The following is a 17,539-nucleotide window of genomic DNA, read 5'->3' as shown; positions in this document are numbered from 1 at the left end:
GGTCCCACCTCCAAACACCATCATATTAGGGCTTCAACATCTGAACTTTAGGGGGACACAAACATTTGTTCGGAAGCAAATAGGTTTGGGAATAGACACTTGGATCCGGCTTATGATGTGTATCCATGCAGGTAAAAAAGTCACTTAATTTTGCACTGAAGTACGCATGTGTGATATAAAAACCCATTTTTGAGAGCAGGTTTAGAGGAAGGAGATAGGAAATTGATTTTATGTAGAAAAGTACCAAGGAGTAATGGTGCATAGGGTCTGGAATCAGACATGTCTGAATTCATAGTTCTACTTGGCTGGTTTCTGACCATGGGCAACAGTAGGTAGCATTCATTGAGTTATTACTATGTGCCAGACACCATTTAAGAATTTTACATATACTAATTCATTTAATTTTCATAATGAGCTATTAATACTTGAAACCTTATTGAAATGGTCCATCAAGGGTCATTTTAGATTCAACTAAATGTTCCGACTCACAGGACTCTCATAAGCTGCACGTGTCATTAGGTTCACTCAGAAGGTCACAACCTGCCAGCACAGAGGCTTCAGATGTCTTTGGGAATAGTGAACGCAGGGCAGTTATCACACGGTAGGTTATTACACAGTAGGTTACAAAAGTGCCTTGGAGTGTTCTTCTTTGTCTTCCCAGAGGATGGCTCAAATGCAAGAGGAGATCCTTATTAATAGGGTGTGGGATCATCCTGAATTAGAAGTCTTAAACCCCATTGGAACCATAGGCTTGAAGGTAAGTCACCTAGTAAATATTTTTATCAGACATGGCTGTATACTTGCTGTAACTTCGGAGATAGTTACTTAGGTAATGCAACTGGCTATAGTATAATTGAGGGATGTAAGGAAGGTTTAGGTAAAGTGGAACTTCAACAGAAGGAAAGATTACTTGTAGCTGGGAAGATCAGAGAAAGCTTCATGGAGAAGGGGCTACTTGCCATAGGCCTTGAAGAATGAGTAGGATTTATGAGATTTAGGAAAGGGTATTGCAGGCAGAAGGAATAGCAGGAGTAAAGGAATAAAGGCACGTGTAGAGAAAAGAGTATTTTCATGTTGGATAGAGGTCAGGTTCATTTCATTTTTCAGGAATTGTAAACAATGAAGGAATTTTGCAAAAATCCAAAGAACATGCTGTCCTTTCATTTTAAGAAACATTTTTGAACACTGAGTACATGCACAGTGCTACATTTGCCAATTTGGGGAATGTACCATGAAGAAGACATAGTGCCCAAGGAGAGCTTCCAATCCAGTAAACAAAGAACTATATACACCCAGAAATTACTAAGAACTATAAGAATGTTAAGAAGGAATTATATGAGCAGTGAGGAGAACCACACTCGCTGCTTATTATGCTGTTTTTCTTTTTGACTCTTTCTTGGTAATATTGTTTGACCTTTGGAAAAAGTGTTTTGAAGGATCCATTCTATTTTTTTTTTCTAAAGCTGTCAGTGATGGTGCTTCCAGAATAAGATATTCAGTTCACGTCCTGCCTTCAGTTTAATTTGTTTTTATCTTTCTGGCAAAGGATCCCAAAGTATTTTATATAAGTGTGATATTAAAATAATGAGAGGGTGTTTGCAGGCTGATATAACCAATCTTCAGAGTGCCAAGCAGTCAGTCTTTCATTTTTTCCAGGTCTAAAACCGATCTTATTTCCTCCAGACACCTGTTCTTCACTTACTGGAAGCCCGAATCTTCAAAATTTGTCCTGAAAACCATTATAGCTACTTGGTGAAAAAAATGTATCCCTGGACAGTAATGAGTTGCCCAAATTGACTGTTATAAATAAGGCTTGGACCTGATCATTATGTTGATTATTCAGATTTCTTCTGGCTTTTTCACTGGCAGGAAAGAAAATAATCTGGTCAATAATAAATTTAAAAATAAAAGAAAATGCAATATAGTAAAACTCTAACATTTTATATATTCAATTATCTTTAGCTAAATTATGGAGTATGACCATATGACCTTGCTGTTTTTTTAACAAGAGTGGCCTTTAACTGACATGTTATCCTTAGGCTTTTTTGGCCAGTGTTTTAATGAAGTTTTGCATGATTTTGTATTCAGAAGCCATTCTTTCATTAAACCTCACTAGCATTATCTGAGCTTAATCTGGGATATACTTTACAGCCAGCGATGAAAGGTCTAAAGTTAGCAGAAATTATATATTTATTGGTGTTAATGATAGCATGAATAAAATAGTTTGGAACATCTTAGCTTCCTAATAATAACTATCACTACCCGATGTTAACTAGGCCTAGGATAAGCACTAGATCCTCTCATCAAAGAAAACTGTATAAATGACATCATTTTGAAGAGATTAAAACACAGTAGTTGATACTTTGGAGGGTTTCTGCCCAACTTGTTGAATATTTCATTTCTGAGAACATGCCAGCCCTACACAGCCCATCTCTTGGGGTGAGCTCACTGCAGTCATATTTATATTACACAACCCCTAAGCCTTGGCCCAGACTTTTGACCTCTGGATGCACACCTGATTCAAGCTAGACCAATCAGATTCACTTGATTAGTTGAGACCAAGAAACAGCTAAAACTGTTTATAATTTGGGAGCCGAGAGGTAGCTTTATTCAGTATATTGATAAAGAAGCAGAGAAAAGTCAGTCTTCCAAGAGAAAAATAGCAGACGAGTAACAAGGAGAGAGGACTTTTTAGTTCCTGATGCCTGTTCATTTCTTGTTCCAATCACTTTTTGATTCACACAACATATTCATATTCTTATAACAAATTCTTTCTTTGGATTTAGGTTAAGTCAGTGTTTTCTGCTACTTCAGTCAAAGAATTTTGACCAGTGAAAATGATGGCATTATTACAGGCATACTTAGGAGATACTGTGGGTTCATTTCCAGGCCACTGCAATAAACTGTATATCACAAGTGAGTCACACGAATTTTTCGGTGCATATAAAAGTTATGTTTACACTATACTGTAGTCTATTAAGTGTACAATAGCTTTATTTCTAAAAAATGTACATACCTTATTTAAAAAATACTTAATGGCTAAGAAATGCTAACCATTATTTGAGGCTTCAGCAACTTGTAATCTTTTTGCTGGTGGAAGGTCTTGCCTTGATGTTGATGGCTGGGATTCATCAGGGTGGTTGTGGTGTCTGTGGCAGTTTCTTAAAGTAAGACAATGATGAAGTTTTCTGCGTCGATTGACTCTTCCTTTCATGAACGATTTCTCTGTAGCATGTAATGATGCTTGATAGCATTTTGCTCACAGTAGAACTTCCTTCAAAATTGGAGTCAGTCCTCTCGCATCCTCCAACTGCTTTATCAACTAAGTTTATGTCATATTCTAAATCCTGTGTTATCATTTCAAAAATCTTCACCAGGAGTAGATTCCATGTCTTCCCTTTCAAGAGACTGCTTTCTTTGCTCATCCATAAGAAGAAACTCCTCACCCTTTAAAAATTTTGTCATAAGATTGCAGCAATGCAGGCACACCTTCAGGCTCCACTTCTAACTCTAGTTCTCTTGCTATTTCCCCTACATCTGTAGTTTCTTCCTCCACTGAAGTCTTGAACCCCTCAAAGTCATCAGGAGAGTTGGAATCAACTTCTTCCAAACTCCTGTTAATGTTGATATTTTGCCCTTTCCCCATGAATCAGGAATGTTCCTAATGGCATCTGGAATGGTGAATCCTTTAGAGAAGTTTTTCAGTTTATTTTGCCTATATCCATCAGAGGAATCACTATCTATGGCAGCTATGCTTTACAGAACATATTTCTTAATAAGACTTGAAAGTCAAAATTACTCCTTGATCTGTGGGCTGCAGAATGGATGTTGTGTTGGCAGGAATGAGAACAACATTAATCTTGTGGTACATCTCCATCAGAACTCTTGGGTGAGAAGGTGCATTGTCAATGAGCAGTAATATTTTAAAAGGAATTTTTTTTTCTGAGCAGTAGGTCTCAACCTACTTAAAATATTCAGTAAACCATGGTGTAAACAGATGTGCTGTCATCCAGCCTTTGTTATTCCATTTGTAGAGCGCAGGCAGAGTGGTTTTAGCATTATTTCTTAAGGGTCTTAGGAATTTTGGAATGGTGAATGAGTATTAGCTTCAACTTCAAGTCACCAGCTGCATTAGCCCCTAACAAGAGAGTCAGCCTATCTTTTGAAGCTTTGAAGCCAGACATTGACTTGTCCTCACTAGCTATTGAAGTCCTGGATGGCAACTTCTTCCAATATAAGACTATTTTGTCTCCATTGAAAATATATTGTTTAGTGTAGCCACCTTCAGTAATTATCTTAGCTAGATCTTCTGGATAACTTGCTGCAACTTCTTCATCAGCACGTGCTGCTTTGCCTTGAACTTTTATGTTATGGAGATGGCTTCTTTCCTTAAACCTCATCAAACTTTTCTTCTGCAGCTTCCTTACCTCTCTCACCCTTCATAGAATTGAAGAGCTTAGGCTTTAACTTAAGGGAATGTCGTAGCTGGCTTGATCTTCTATCCAGACCACTCACACTTCTCCCATATTAGCAATAAAGCTGTTTCACTTTCTTATCATTTGTGTTCACTGGAGTAGCACTTTTAATTTCCTTCTAGAACTTTTCCTTTGCATTAACATCTTAGCAAATTGTTTGGCTCAAAAGGGCTAGCTTATCTCATCTTTCTACATGCCTTCCTGACTAAACTTAATCATTTCTAGCTTTTGATTTAAAGTGAGAGATGTGTGACTCTTCATTTGAAAGCTTTGAGGTCATTGTAGCTTTATTAATTGGCCTAATTTCAATATTGTTCTATCTCAGGGAATAGGGAGGCCAGAGGGGAGGGAGAAAGGTGGAGGAATGTCCATTCAGGGGAGTAGTCAGAACACACACATTTAGCAGTTAAGTTCACTGTCTTATTTGGGTGTGTTTAATGGCACCCCCAAACAATTACAATAGTAACATCAAAGGTCACTGATCATAGATCACTGTAACAAATTTAATAGTATTGAAAAAGTTTGAAATATTGTGAGAATTACCAAAATGTGACACAGAGACATGGTGTGAGCAAATGCTATTGGAAATATGGCGCCGATAGACTTGCTTGATGCAGGTTGCCACAAACCTTCAATTTTGTAAAAAACACAATATCTGCGAAGCTCGATGAAGTGAAGTGCAGTAAAATGAGGTATGCCTCTATTACCATTATTATTATTAGAAAGTTTGGGCTGGATAATCAGCTGCAATTGCTCTGTACAGAAGTTGATGTTATGAATTTTTGTTCATTTAAAAAGTTGGTAAGCTATGCTTTTTTTTTTTAAATTAATTAATTAATTTATTTATTTTTGGTTGTGTTGGGTCTTCATTTCTGTGCGAGGGCTTTCTCTAGTTGTGGCGAGCGGGGGCCACTCTTCATCGCGGTGCGCGGGCCTCTCACTATCGCGGCCTCTCTTGTTGCGGAGCACAGGCTCCAGACGCGCAGGCTCAGCAGTTGCGGCTCACGGGCCTAGTCGCTCCGCGGCATGTGGGATCTTCCCAGACCAGAGCCCGAACCCGTGTCCCCTGCATTAGCAGGCAGACTCCCAACCACTGTGCCACCAGGGAAGCCCAAGCTATGCTTTTTTAACACTTTGTCTTGCTGATGTGTCTTCGCTAAAGACCGTCTCCTCAAAATAATATGAATAAAAATTTACATCAAAAAGTAGTAAAAAATATAAAATTTCTGTCTAGTGGAAGGGATAATAATATAGCAATAATAGCTAGTAGTTATAGTACTACTATATGCCCAATATTGTAAAAAGACAGCAAAATAGAAAGTAAACTGGACAGAAAAAATGTCTTTTTAGTACCTAAAGTTTTATGTCAAAGTATACTGCATGTAGATCATTTTGCAATAAGAGAAAATAAGGCAATTGATTAAAATAAGTTGAGTTATATTTTACAAAATTATGATCCTGTGTTACTTATGCTTTCCAAAGGATAGTATTTTATGTTTTTGAGTTTCGACTGCTAGTAAATATATGTTTTCAGCAGAATAAAAAACTTGCCTCTTGTCCGATGTTTTTATCATGGCATTGTGGTTTAATGAAATCCATAATTTCTCTCATTGATGTGACAACAAAAAACATCAAGATATAATCACAATCAGAATGTTGTTAGTGTAAGTACTTTAGTTGTAAACTAAATATCCAGTATTGATGATTATAGAATATTAACTCATAAAAGTATGCAATCAAATGGGGATTGTTTGATAATAGGTGCAGAGGTGAAAGAAGCCAATTATGTATTTATTTAACCTAAAATGTATCAGCAGGGAATAATTTCACTCACCAAAGACCTGTGATCAAATTTATTATCAGGTGTGTTCAACTGTTATTACCAAGGCTATGACAATAGACTTGCTCTGTTTTCAACTTGATCTAGAAAGGCATAGCCTTTCAATGAGTTATGTTCATACATTTTCATTTTGACTTAGGAAGGAAGCTTTGCTTATTACCTCTAAGGATACCACCTATAGGCAGAACATAATTTTTTTCTTTTTCTTTGCCATGCTGAGTGGCCTGCAGGATCTTAGTTGCCTGACCAGGGGTCTAACCCGGGCCTTGGCAGTGAAAGCATCAAGTCGTAACCACTGGACTGCCAGGGAATTCCCCATCATGTTTTTTTAAAAGTACTAGACGTTTCTTCTCCCCATTTATAATGAAGCACAGGGGCCAGCCTCTTCTACTTGTAGTTTTGAAAGCAAAGATGTGTATCCTTTGAAGTTTAGTACCACAAATGTCCTGCTACAGAGAAATTTACCCAGAACATTTAAGCCCAGATCTACAAGGGTCTATAGGATAATTTCACCAGATACCGCCAAGTATCATCTGAGATTAGAATTCTTAGAATTTCAGCTTCTAAATTTCAGCTTCTTGTAATTCCTCATTTCTTAACTTTCTAGACTCATATTAGCGTTTTCTCTCTAGTATCTTACCAGCTCCAATTCTGGTATTTGGAAGGAGAAAGGAAATGAATCCGAAGAACACAAAGACTAATGCAAAGAATTCTACTCAAGTGCCCAAGACTAACTTGGTTAAAGTTTCTCTGGGGAAATGCTGATGATTCATACTTATTTTTAGATATTTCAGCCAAAATTTGGTGTGAAAAGAATCCTACAGAGTAAAAAACCTTTTTCTTTTCCATTTTCTCAGTAAGTGTTAGTGTGTTAAAGTCTACGTTGTTGCTATGAGTAGGTGGATCTTCGGGTATGAACTGAGGGGTACTATGGAGATTCTTTTTCTCTCCCCACACTCATAGTCCATAAAGACCTTCCCCAATGTCTGCTGTAATGCCTGAAACCTCCATCGTTAGAATTTCTCCCATTTGTGGTAAGCATTGCTTTTTCCTTGCAGTGCTCTTTTAGAACTCCAGTACTCCTGGGAGAGAAAAAAATGATAAACACATATATGTCTTATCATATTGCTTCCCTTCATGATAAGGCGATACCTTGGGAGGCCTGAGAACTTAGAGGAACTGTAGAGGAGGAGAAAAAAATGCCACACAGATCAAATAAACATTTATTGAGCACTTACTAGATTCTTTAGCAATGTTCAAAAATTTCTGTGATGATAAAAATGTTCTTTCCAGCCACATGTGATTATTGGTTACTGGAATATACCTAGTGTGACTGTAGAACAGATTTTTAAATTTTATTTAATATTCATTAATTTAAATGTGATTTAAATAGCCACATGGGGCTTCCCTGGTGGCAGAGTGGTTAAGAATCCACCTGCCGATGTAGGGGACACGGGTTTGAGCCCTGGTCCAGGAAGATCCCACATGCCGCGGAGCAGCTAAGCCCCTGCACCACAACTACTGAGCCTGCACTCTAGAGCCCGCGAGCCACAACTACTGAGCCCGTGTGCCTAGAGCCCATGCTCCGCAACAAGAGAAGCCACCGCAATGAGAAGCCCGCCCACCACAACAAAGAGTAGCCCCCGCTCGCTGCAACTAGAGAAAGCCCGCGTGCAGCAACGAAGTCCCAACACAGCCAAAAATAAAAATAAATAAATAAATAAATTTAAATAGTCACATGTAATTAGTGCCTGCTGTATTGGACAGCACATTTCTAGGCAATATACTAAATACTATATACATTTCTTATCTAATTTCAACTCCATGAAGTAGGCAATATTATCTGTATTGTACAAGATTCAGGAATTGAAGTTCAGATAAATTAAGTAATTTTTTTCATGTACCCCACATGTATGAGTGATAGAGTGGGATTTGGGCCCAGGTCTGAAACTGCCTCTAAAGACAAAGTTTCTCACCATTTGTTTTGAAAAATCTTAGCCATATTCAGAAACTGCCTTTCTTCCAGCTGCTATGGAGGAAATAAAGGATTAGAAATAATGGGATTAAAAATATATATACAATATTTTATCTTATTTGAAAATATAGTAATTTACGTAAGTAAGGGCGTTATTTAACTTGAGAGTTTTTTTTTTTGGTGGTGGTGTTTTGTTTTTTTTTTTAGGTCTGTGCCCTTGGGCTTTGAAGAAACAATAGATGATTAATTATTCTGCCTCAAAAGAAATCTTCATCTCACTGCTGGGTCTCCTAGTCCTGAAGCCTGACTACTGAGAACAGTCTCTTAGGCTACTGAAGTCTCTGCCTTGTGACAGTCAACTGCTCTTACTATGATTTTACTAATTTTGAGTTACCTGAGAGAGGGGGCTGAATAATAGAAATCAATTGCATATGTGATTCTGTCTCTGTCTTGGTACTAATCAAAGTGTAGAGAAAATCACCAATTTATGAAGGGCCATAGAAGCGATTTCTAGTTCTACTCTCTTTTTCTTTTAGGCATTTTAAATAAGTAAATGGAGGCAACAAAATTCTCAATTCCTGTGCCACTGAGAAGAGGCGAAATAGGTGGCTCTTCGAATGGCAGAACCTTTCAGCTTCTCAATAGAAGGCCAAAAGTTTATTTTTATGGGAGATCAAACTTTCTTTGTAATAGTTGGAGGGTTTTTTCCGTGTCATTCTAATTCTTCCACTGCCAGTTACATATTATAACTACACTATGTGGTTAATAAGTGACTGGTTATATCTTGCAGCTCTGAATTTCCTTCTCTAATTCTGATTCTAGCTTTAATCTCCTCAGTTGGAAAGTCTCACCTTTCATTTAGCTGTCCCATTGTAATTTTAATTTGCAGTGTTTTTTTAGTCAAATATTTTTTAAACCTATTTGCTTTAGTAAAGTTTTAGCTCTGGAAGATGACATTTTATATTCTGGAATTCACCCATGAGCTCAGCTTAGAGGAACATTGAACATAATGTGCTTTTTTACAGAGCCTGGAAATTACAGAGTTGATGACAGGGGAAACCACTTCTCTCTGAAGATGAAATCTGTGAGTCTTCTCATCACCTCTTAGCAAATTAATTAAGTTTTCCTCAAAAGTGGGTTTTTTGTTTTTACTTGGTAAATAAAACAGGAGGTTCAGATTGTGTTTTCTAGACCCTAGATTTTGTAGGTATTTGTTGCTGGGACTTTTGTCTGAATGAAGTCTGGCAGTACCTGTTTAGGTGAGACACTAATTTTACCTTTGCCGTGGCACTGAGTCCAGCCATCTGCTCTCTGTCTGGATTCAAACACAAAGAGAAAATACAAAGGATAGCTGACTTGGTGGTGACAGCTGTTGGGAAAAAGAATCATTGTGTTTGACAGTGTCCTTTGGAAACAGACCAGGAAGTGAATCAAATACAATGTATTGCTTCATCTTACAGATGCCTGCAGGTTAGTTGGAATTTTAATTTCTGACTCACCCACCTTATTTCTACTTCTGGAGGAAGCCCCTCCTGTCACACACTATGTCATTGACATGTTCTTGGATAAGGGTAGACCAACATGGCAGTAGTTATTTCACTAAACAAAGTGCTTGCATCAGCCAGTGTCTTGTGGATGTGCTATTTGTTTCAGCCTCTGTGTATTTTTAAACCAGAAATGGACAGAATTTGTATATTCTAGGGCAAATGGTCATCTTAGTTTTATTACTAAGCCAATATTTTACTTTTTCCTCCATTAAAAAACATCTCTGTGTAGCTAAGTAAGGAAAAACTTATTTTAGATGAATAAATTTACATTTGAGCAATTGGAATTTTATTCCAAACCATCTGGAGTAAATCATTTTCCAGTATGTTTTTGCAACTAATTAGAACAAAACCAGAAAATTGAAACAACTGATTAGTTGCAATTAATTAGTTGTTTCAATCTTTTGGTTTTGCTTTTTAGCAAGCAAATGAAGCTATAGCAGATCCTTAAACATAGTTAGTTATTGGAAGCAGCCTTATAGCTAAAGAAACACCGTATTAGGATTGCAGTGAGGCAGGTAAAGAGATATGAGGGTGACATCTACCTTAAAGGGTAAGGACATTTCTTGTGTTCCTTTTTGGAAAGTGTCTGGAATTCATGATAATTTGGTTTTCAACTTTGTGCTTGGAAACTTAATTTTGTCTTTTCCCAAAGGAAAGGGCCAATCAAACAGGAGCACAGGATCAATGAAAGTTGTGGTAAAAAGCTACTTTATTTTGTTCCCTTGGAGAAATTTAAAAAGCTTATTCGCTAAACATGAAACCAAGTTATCTATTATTCACAACAAATGTTTTCTGGAACAAAGTGAGGCATAAATTATATATTTTGCATTATGAAATAAACTAAAAAGAACAAGGGGAAAGGAAGGCACTTTAGACTGAATCAGAATGGGAGAGAAATGCAGAAGGAAACAAAGATCTGTATCTATATCTCTCTAGATCTATACTTATCTAGAAAATATATCTAGAATTTTTATCTAAATGAATATTACTAGAAATTTTAGAGATAAAATCTATCTATCAATTGATTTAGAGCAGGAAGAGGCAAAGAAAAAAAGTCTGGGTTATTTATAAGTAAAGAGTTTATATTCCTGGTAATGATCTGTCCTATTGTTAACCAGGGGCTACTATCAGTGTTAATATATCTTAAAATATTCCACTGAAATTCTTGATTTCATTTGTCATTTAACAACTGAGTATTTATTGAGGGATTTACTACTTGCAAGGCACTGTGATGGGGTATGGAGATTGATTATAATATTTGGTTAGCACACACTATATGCCAGACACTAGACACAGCCTTTTATGTGGGTTATTTTGTTCAGTCCTTACAACAGTCTTGTGAGGTAGGAGCTGTCCCACCTCTCCTCACTACATATTACAAGTAGAGAAAATGAGATGTGGAGAAGTTAAAGATGATTAAAAATATTTTTTTAAAGTATCTTGATTTGTGGTGTTTCCTGATTTCTGTTGTATAAATGTACCTACCATGACCAATTTCAAGCTACCAACAGTTTAACAAATGGCTTGCAAAATTTCTGAGTATTAAACTGTTGGTGAGAACCCGTGTGAGCCAGTTTCAGTACACATTGTCTACATGTCCTCAAAATACTTACAGTGAGTATAAGACTAAGTAATGCCAGCTAGAAAATAAGAGGAACCAGGTAAGGTGGCATGGAAGTTTAGAGCAGAGATGCATTTTCATTTAGCCATTTTCTTGTAATTGTAATTTAGAGATGATTCTATGATGTGGACATTTAAAAAAAAATTTAACATTGGTTTTATTCGTTAGAATTATTAAATTCAATCCAAAGTGCATATCTATATAACATTATAAAAATCTGTCCTCTTGTTAAATGTTTGAAAATTCCTCAGTCTGTCATATTTTACAACAGTTACTTGTTTTTAAACTACTCTGTTTTCCAGCAAAAATCTAAAATATCATAAAATAACATTTTAAATATTTTAATATTAATTGCAATTTTATGTTTAAACCAAATGAAAATAATCTTCTTGCGCTGCATACAGAACAATTGCTTTCTGAATTTTCTCTCATATAACCCTATGAAATCCCATACCATTCACATTCATATTTGTTCATTTAGCAAATATTTATTCATTACATGAATGCTTATTAACTGCCTCCTGTGAGCATGCTGCTGTGCTAGGCCATAAGTTTGTATATTCACTGTCTCCAAATAAGGGTGAGAGATAGGCAAACAAAAATATTTAAGTCAGAAGTTGGTCAAAGATACAATAGAAGTAATACCCAGAGTAAAATTACTTACAGGTAGTCTATAATTTGGTGATAAATAAAATGTTTCACAAATAATGATGGGGACATTTATTTATGTATTTATTTATTATTAATTTTTATTGGAGTATGGTTTCTTTACAATGTTGTGTTAGCCTCCACTGCACCACAAAACGAATCAGCCATGCACATACAGACATCCCCTCCCTTTTGGATTTCCCTCCCATTTAGGTCACCACAGTGCATTAGGTAGAGTTCCCTGTGCTATACAGTATGTTCCAATGATGGGGACATTTAAACTGCATTTTGAGTAATGGGTAAGATGTGAAGATGTGGAATTAGGGGCAGAAGAACTGAAGGCGGTAGGAAAGCATGAATAACCACTGTTCAGTGTTTTCTATCCTCTCATTCTTAAAATGTGCTTTTGGCTCTGAAAAAGCAATACCCTAACAGTCCACGAGGTGGTAGGATAACTCTATCCTTTTCTCCATTTAAATGCAAATGATAAAATACTAATTTTACTTAAGCTGGACAAGATTTTTTTCCCCTGTTGAAACTAAGAATTTGCAAATACTTGCAGCAATTGGTGAGGCGTTTCAGAGAAATGCTTCCTTATGCCGTGATATGTTTAGTTTCACATTTAAATGCAATCTAAGAGAAATTCACATTCGAGGTATAACTTCACTAGGTACGGAATTCTAAGATGACTGAGTGAATAAGTTTGACAAAGAAATAAAATAGTATGCAGAGGTACTAAACTCGGGAACATGTTTTATTTGTTTGAGAGCTAAGAATTAGTTTTCTAAGTTTCAGTGTGATTAAAAAAACAAAACCAACATAATTTAAATTTATTCACCCGGTTTGATGACTAGATGTGCCAGTCATTATGACATGTATGATTCGTGTATTTTGCTTATATCTGGGTCTCATTATATCTAGATCTGCCAATAGTTGCAAAAATGCAACTCAGTCAATTATAGTACAAGTTTTAAAACATGTTTTTTTGTTTGTTTGGGTTTTTTAAAATTTTTTATTTATTTATTTATTTTTTATTTTTTTAATGCTATTCTTGTCTGCTTACATTCTTTTTATGTATGTATGTATGTATGTATGTAAAACATGTTGTTTTTATCAATACAATTTACTTGACGTTAGAATCATTTCTAATAAGAAATATTCATTTGTAGCATTTGTTCATTTAGCTATTCAACACGTTTCTTGGGAACCTGTTGTATGTTGGCCATTGTGCTAGGTGCTATTAAATTAAATTAATTAAGTTTCATGTTTGGTTGCTTTATTTTTTAAATTAACTTTAGTGTTTAGAACAGTTATAATTTCACAAAACAAAATGTGAAGATAGTACAGAGTTCCCATAAACCCCCATCCAGCTTCCCCTCTTATTAATACTTTACATTAGTAAGGTATGTTTGTTACAACTAATGGACCAATACTAACTAAAATCCATATTGTATTCATATTTTCTATTAGAGAATGTTATTAAAAATGAACATCTGGGCACTAGGTGTGCTTCTTGCTTCTGGAGTGTTGTTGATTTTAGGCCCTCTCAGGTGACAAAGCAAGAGAATATATGTATATATGAGTTAGTATACATACATACATATGTGTATGTACATACATGAATTCATACTGGTGTTTCCATTTCTAATCTAGTACCACATGGATCATTCATTCACATGTCTCCTTCCCTGCATATCTTTATTTATTTATAAATTTATTTATTTATTCATTTATTTTTGGCTGCATTGGGTTTTCTTTGCTGCGCGCAGGCTTTTCTCTAGTTGTGGCGAGCGGGGGCTACTCTTTGTTGCGGTGCGTGGGCTTCTCATTGTGGTGGCTTTTCTTGTTGAGGAGCATGGATTCTAGGCGCGCGGGCTTCAGTAGTTGTGGCTCCTGGGCTCTATAGAGTGCAGGCTCAGTAGTTGTGGTGCATGGGCTTAGTTGCTCCATGGCACGTGGGACCTTCCCGGACCAGGGCTTGAACCCGTGTCCGCTGCACTGGCAGGCTGATTCTCAACCACTGCGCCACCGGGGAAGCCCTATTTATTTATTTTTAATTGAAGTATAATTGACTTACAATATTATATTAGTTTCAGGTGTACAACATAGTGGTTTGATATTTTTATACATTACAAAATGATCACCACAATAAGTCTAGTTATCATCCATCACCACACAAAGTTATTACAATGTTATTGACTGTATTTCCTATGCTGTACATTACTTCCCCATGAGTTATTTACTTTATAGCTGGAAGTTTGTATCTCTTAATCTCCCTCACCTATTTTCTTATCGCCCCACTCTTCCTCTCCCCCTCTGCCAACTGCCAGTTTGTTTTCTGTATCTATGGGTTTGTTTCTGTTTAATTATATTTGTTTATTTATTTTGTTTTTTAGATTCCACATATAAGAGAAATCATATGTTATCTGTATTTCCCTGTCTGACATATTTCAGTTGAGCATAATAATAACCTCTAGATTCATCCATATTTGTTGCAAATGGCAAGATCTCATTCTTTTTTATGGGTGAGTAATATTCCTCTGTGTGTGTGTGTGTGTGTGTGTGTGTGTGTGTGTGTGTGTGTGTGTGTGTACCACATCTTCTTTACCTATTCATCTGTTGATGGAGAGTTAGGTTGCTTCTGTATCTTGGCTATTGTAAATAATGCTGTAATGAACAGGGTGCATATATCTTTTTGAATTAATGCTTTTGTTTTCCTTGGAAAAATACCCAGAAGTGGAATTGCTAGTTCTTAGGGAAGTTCTGTTTTTAATTATTGAGGAACTTCTGTAGTGTTTTCCATAGTAGCTGTACCAATTTCCATTTCTACCAACAGTGCATGAGGGTTCCATTTTCTCCACATCCTTGACAACATGTTATTTGTTGTTGTTGCTGTTGTTTTTTTTTCATGATAGCCATTCTGAGAGGTATGAACTGACATATCATTGTGGTTTTGATTTGCATTTCCTTGTTGATTAGTGGTGTTGAGCATCTTCTCAAGTGTCTGTTGGCCACCTGTATGTCTTCTTTGGAGAAATGCCTATTCAGGACCTCTGCTTTTTTTAAAATCAAGTTGTTTGTTTTTTTGATGTTGAGTTGTATGAGTTCTTTTTACATTTTGGATATTGACACCTTATCAGATATATTGATTGCAAATACCTTCTCCCATTCAGTAGGCTAGCTCTTCATTTTATTGATTGTTTCCTTTGCTGTGCAAAAGCTTTTTTGTTTGATGTAGTCCCATTGTTTATTTTTGCTTTTGTTTTCCTTGCCTAGGAGACAGATCCAAAAAAATATTGCTAAGACTGATGTCAAAGAGCATACTGCCTATGTATTCTTCCAAAAGTTTTATGGTTTCAGGTCTTACATTTAAGTCTTTAATCCATTTTGAATTTATTTTTGTATATGGCGTGAGAGAGTAGCCCAGTTTGATTTTTTCACTTGTAGATGTCTAGTTTTCTCGACACCATTTATTGAAGAGGCTGCCTTTTCCCCATTGTATATTCTTGCCTCCTTTGTTGTAGATTAATTGCCCAGAAAGTGTGGGTTCACTTCTGGGCTCTCTGTTCTGTTCCATTAGTCTATGTGTCTGTTTTTGTGTCAGTATCATATTGTTTTGATTACTGTAGGTTTGTAGTATAGTTTGAAATCAGGGAACGTGTTGTCTCTAGCTTTGTTCTTTCTCAAGATTGTTTTGGCTACTCATGGTCTTTTGTCATTCCATAAAAATTTTAGAATTATTTTTTCTAGTTCTCTGAAAAATGTCATTGGTATTTTCATAGGGAATGCACTGAATGTATAGATTGCCTTGGGTAGTATGGTCATTCTAACAATATTAATTCTTCCAGTCCATGAACACAGTATATCTTTCCCCCTGTTTGTGTAGCCTTCCATTTTTTTCATCAGTATCTTGTAGTTTTCTGAGTATAGGTCTTTTACCTCCTTAGATAGATTTATTCCTAGGTATTTTATTCTTTTTGGTGCAGTTGTAAATGGGATTGTTTTCTTAATTTCTCTTTCTGATAGTTAATCATTAGCATATAGAAACACAACAGATTTCTGTATATTAATTTTTGTATCCTGCAAGTTTTTGAATTCATATGTTCGTTCTAATAGTTTTTTGGTGATGTCTTTAGAATCTTACATATATATAGTATATAGTGTCAGGTCATCTGCATAAAGTGACAGTTTTACTTCTTTTTTTCCATTTTGGGTTTCTTTTATTCCTTTTTCTTGTCTGATTGCTGTGGCTAGAACTTCCACTATGTTGAATAAAAGTGGTGAGAGTGGGCATCCTTGTCTTGTTCCTGATCTTAAAAGAAATTCTTTTATCTTTTCACCATTGATTATGGTGTTGGAAGTGGGCTTGTCATATATGGCCTTTATTATGTTGAGGTATGTTCCCTCCCTTTGTTGAGAGGTTTTATCATAAATGGATGTTGAATTTTGTCACTTTTTCTCCATTTATTGAGATGATTATATGATTTTTATTCTTCAGTTTGTTAATATGGTATATCACATTGATTGATTTGCAGATAATAAACCATCCTTGCATCCTCCCTGGGATAAACCCCACTTGGTCATGGTGAATGATTCTTTTAATTTATTGTTGAATTTGGTTTCCTAATCTTTTGTTGAGGATTTTTACATGTACATTCATCAGTGATATTGTCCTGTAATTTTCTTTTTCTGTGGTGTCTTTGTATGGTTTTGGTATCAAGGTGATGCTGATAAGTTTGGAAGCATTCCTTCCTCTAATTTTTTGGAATAGTTTGGGAATAATAGGTGTTAACTGTTCTTTAGGTGTTTAGTAGAATTCATCTCTGAAGCTGACTTGACCTGGTCTTTTGTTTTTTGGTAGTTTTTACAAATTACTTATTCAATTTCATTACTGGTAATTGGTCTGTTGTATTTTCTATTTATTCCCGATTCAGTCTAGGAAGATTGTATATTTCTAGGAATTTATCCATTTCTTTTAGGTTGTCCAATTCTTTGGTGCATTATTATTCATAGTAATCTCTGATGATTCTTTGTATTTCTGTGGTGATGTTTGTAATTTCTTGTCTTTCCTTTCTGATTTGCTTATTTAGGCCTTCTCTCTTCTTTTCTTGATGAGTTTGGCTAAAGATTTATACATTTTGTTTATGTTTTTGAAGAATTAGCTCTTAGGTTCATTGATCTTTTCTATTGTTTTTTAGTGTCTATTTCATTTATTTCCTCTCTGGTCTCTATTATTTCCTTCCTTCTACTAACTTTAAGTTTTGTTTGTTCTTCTTTTCCTAGTTTCTTTAGGTGTAAGGTTAGATTGTTTATTTGCGATTTTTCTTATTTCCTGACTGGTATGATTGTATCACTATGAACTTCCCTCTTAGAACTGCTTTTGTTGCATCACACAGATTTTCGAATATTGTGTTTCCATTTTCATTTGTCTCC

General features: G+C 35.8%; 1 long non-coding RNA gene across 1 annotated transcript in view; it reads left to right on the top strand.

Moving 5' to 3' along the window:
- Positions 1–17,539, top strand: part of LOC309637551 — an 864,945-nt gene that overhangs the window by 1,121 nt on the left and 846,285 nt on the right. Inside the window, exon 2 of the long non-coding RNA XR_014250634.1 lies at positions 9,316–9,374. This is a non-coding gene — a long non-coding RNA (uncharacterized lncRNA). The remainder of the gene's footprint in view (positions 1–9,315; positions 9,375–17,539) is intronic.

The sequence above is a fragment of the Balaenoptera physalus genome (genome assembly GCF_965194825.1).
Source record: "Balaenoptera physalus genome assembly, chromosome: 11".
NCBI classification, from domain to species: domain Eukaryota; kingdom Metazoa; phylum Chordata; class Mammalia; order Artiodactyla; family Balaenopteridae; genus Balaenoptera; species Balaenoptera physalus.
This window is presented reverse-complemented; position numbering and strand designations above follow the sequence as displayed.